The sequence below is a fragment of the Rana temporaria genome, chromosome 7, assembly GCF_905171775.1.
Source record: "Rana temporaria chromosome 7, aRanTem1.1, whole genome shotgun sequence".
NCBI classification, from domain to species: Eukaryota; Metazoa; Chordata; class Amphibia; order Anura; family Ranidae; genus Rana; species Rana temporaria.
Window position 1 is genome coordinate 70,624,469 of NC_053495.1, and position 3,697 is coordinate 70,628,165.

General features: G+C 53.1%; 1 pseudogene; it reads right to left on the reverse strand.

Annotated features, from left to right (window-relative positions):
- Nucleotides 1-1,766: 1,766 nt before the first annotated feature.
- On the reverse strand, nt 1,767-1,885 carry LOC120946454 (annotated as a pseudogene).
- Between the last annotated feature and the right edge of the window lie 1,812 nt (nt 1,886-3,697).

Sequence of the window (3,697 nt, forward strand, 5' to 3'; positions counted from 1 at the left end):
TGCAGATCTCTGTGGATCTGCCCCTTCTGTCCTTAAGTGGTTAAATCTTGATGAAGTGTGACGTCCCCAAGCAGTGTCAAAAAACGAGGGGTGGGAACAGTATCAGTAAAACTAACTTCACCCCAAAACAAGCAGAGCTCCTCAACGGAGGAGTTGCAACCTTAAACAGCCGCCTGCAAAACCTAGGGGTCGAAAGAAGCATCAGAAGATACACTCGCAACAACCATGTAAAATTTGGAAAAAGTGTGAACGGACGACCAAGTCGCCGCCTTGCACACCTGTGAGACAGATGCATGATGTTGGAAAACCCAGAAAGCACCCATTGCCCTGGTCGAAAGTGCTGTGACCGGAAAGGGGGCGCCCGCCCCCTAAGAGCATAGGCCTATATGACGGTCTGCCTTATCCACCGAGAACGGGTGGTCGAAGAGACCGCCAGGCCCCTGATGTGGACCATACACCGACACAAAAGGAGCGTCAGATCTTCGAAACGGAGCCGTAGCAGGCAGGTACACCCACAAAGCGTGTACCATGCCTAAAGTATGAAACGCAACCTCCGAAGGATGCGCCGGCCGAGGACATAAGGATGGAAGAACAAAAGTCCTCATTCAGGCGAAAGGCCGAAACCACCTTCGGAAGAAGGGAAGGTCGCGGGCGCACCATCACTACCTAATCCTTATGAAGGATCAAGCATGGCGACTTGCAAGACAAGACCGCCAATTCAGAAACCCTTCTGATGGAAGTAATGGCCACTAAAAACTGCCACCTTCCGAGATAGTGTCAAGGTAAGAATCTCTCTGATGTTTCCAAAAGGAAGGTTCCTGAAGAACCGAGTCAAAACTCATGGGGGAAGAGGTGGGCCAAGAGAGGGGAAGTATATGACAAACCCCCTGCACAAAAAGGTACCCACCAGGGAATGGGCGGCAAAAGGCCACTGAAAAAAACACAGCCAAGGCTGAACTCTGCCCCCAAACGGTGCTTAAGGCAATTTTTAGATCCACTCCAAGCTGTAAAAACAGCAGGACCCTGGACACCGAGTACGTCCTTGGACATCACCCCATCTCATCGCACCAAGAGATGTAGGACTTCCAGGTGCGATGGTAGATCTTCCAGGAAGAAGACTACCATGCCCTCAGCATGGTGAGAAGACCAAACGGACAGACCCGGTCTCTTAAAATCTGGCTTCCAATAGCCATGTCGTGCAAGCCAGCGACTGTACAACAGGAAGAAGTATTGAACCCCGAGACAGAAGGTCCTCCCGTCCTGGCCACCCGCCAGGGTACCTCCACCACCAGGCGCCCGAGATCGGCATAGCAAGGATGCCGAGGCCAATCTGGAGCGATTAGAAGTAACAGGATCCCCTCAGCCTCCACTCTGTGGAGCAACTGAGGAGGCAACTACAATGGAGGAAAGGTATAAAGTAACCGATACTGACACCACAGGGCCACCAACGCGACTGTACAGGATCACTAGACCTGGCCACAAACTCCGACACCTTGCAGTTGAGGCGGGCGGCCAGGAGATTCATGCCCTGTGAGTCTCACCTCCTGCAAGGGAGCTGAAACACCTCCAAGTACAAAGACCAGTCGCCCTGGTCCAGCATCTGGCGACTCCGGTAGTCCATCTGCCACTATACCTGATGGTAGACCGAAGCTACGGCCGTGGCGTTGTCCAGCTGAATCCAGATCGGACGACCTTGCAACCTCCTCGACTACGAGAAGAGGCATAGCCTGATCACCCAAAGTTCTAGGACAATGATCGGTAGACAGGATTAACAGCACCTGGTATTCCCAGGCGGTCTCCCATCCAAGTACTAACCAGGCCCGACCCTGGTTAGCTACCGAGATCAGACAAGAGCGGGCGCATTCAAGGTGGTGTGGCCATAGGCCCCCTAGAGACCAGCGACTCTGAGCCGACTGGACCCCCCAGGCGCCCCCCTTCAACCCGTGAGGCTGGCGTCCGTCGTAATCACCATCCACTGGAAGGGAAGAAACGACTTCCCGGACCGAAGAGTCGGGGATCTCAGCCACCATTTCAGAAAGACTCTGACCAGGTGGCGCACCTGAATGTGATGATCCAGACACAAAAGAGATTTGTACCACTCGGACAGTATTTCCCTCAGGAAGATACGAGTGTGGAACTGGGCATACGGTACCGCCTCGAAGGAGGCTACCAAAAGGCCCAGGACTTGCATGCAAAATGGAGAGGTCAATGCCTTTACTGCAAACTGAAGAGTCTGCAATTTTCCCCAGGGGAAGAAAGAACTTTGCCAGCGAGGAGTCCAGGTCAACCCTAGGTACTCCAAACGCTAAGTCAGGACCAGGACCGACTCCAAAATGTATAACACCCACCCAAATTCTCGGAGGGTCTGAATGGCTACAGACACATTCAGAAGAAAGTCGACTAAGTAGCCCACAATGGCAAAGCCTCGCAGTCCCAGCAAAGCTAGGATAAGTGCAAGCTCCCTGGTGAAAACTCTTGGTGCTGACGCCAGATCAAAAGGAAGGGCCACAAACTGACAGTGGTCCTCCCCCATCGCAAAGCACAGAAACCTCTGTGACTTGCACAAAATAGGACATGCATGTATGCGTCCTTGATGTCCAAGGGTGCCAGAAAGTCCACCGGATGGAGCGCAGCTACCACTGAACGAATGGATTCTATGCGGAACTACCCAAAGGCATTAAGGGCTTGAGGCCCAAAATCGGACGGACCCCGTCCCATCTCCGGGGACCGAGAACATATTCTAATAGCAGGCCTCAAAATTTCAAGTCCTGAGCTACTAGCCAGGCCTTAAGAGTTACTCGCCACCTGTTGCCCCACCCAAAGCCTACCTTGCCCCACCCCTAAACACGCCCTTGTAAATGATCTCATGAAATAACACTGTTAACTGTTTTATTCAGAATTAAGTTTCAAAAATAAATAACAACTACAACCAGTACACCTCTACATCCAGCACCTCCCCCAGTACACCTCTACCTCCAGCACCTCCCCCAGTACACCTCTACCTCCAACACCTCCCCTAGTACACCTCTACCTCCAACACCTCCCCCAGTACACCTCTACCTCCAACACCTCCCCCAGTACACCTCTACCTCCAACACCTCCCCCAGTACGCCTCTACCTCCAACACCTCCCCCAGTATGCCTCTACCTCCAAAACCTCCCCCAGTACGCCTCTACCTCCAACACCTCCCCTAGTACGCCTCTAGCTCCAACACCTCCCCTAGTACGCCTCTACCTCCAACACCTCCCCCAGTACGCCTCTACCTCCAACACCTCCCCCAGTACACCTCTACCTCCAACACCTCCCCCAGTACACCTCTACCTCCAACACCTTCCCAAGTACACCTCTACCTCCAACACCTCCCCCAGTACGCCTCTGCCTCCAACGCCTTCCCCAGTACTTCTCCATCTCCAACACTTCCTCCAATGCCTCCCCTCTCCATCACACCTATGTCTCCAATCCCTTCTCCCCCTAGCACACCTCTATACCTATAATCCCTCTTCCCAGTATGTCTCTGCCTCCAATGCCACCCCAGCAAACCTATGCTTTGTGCTTTTAATGACCCCCCAGCACACCTCGTCTTCAGATCAATACAAGCAGGGGTTTTCCGCAATAGGGAGTGTGGGTACCTTATACACCCTGGCAACCAGAGGGTCCACCACCGGAGAAGCCCATTTTTTTTTAAAAGGCTCTCCTC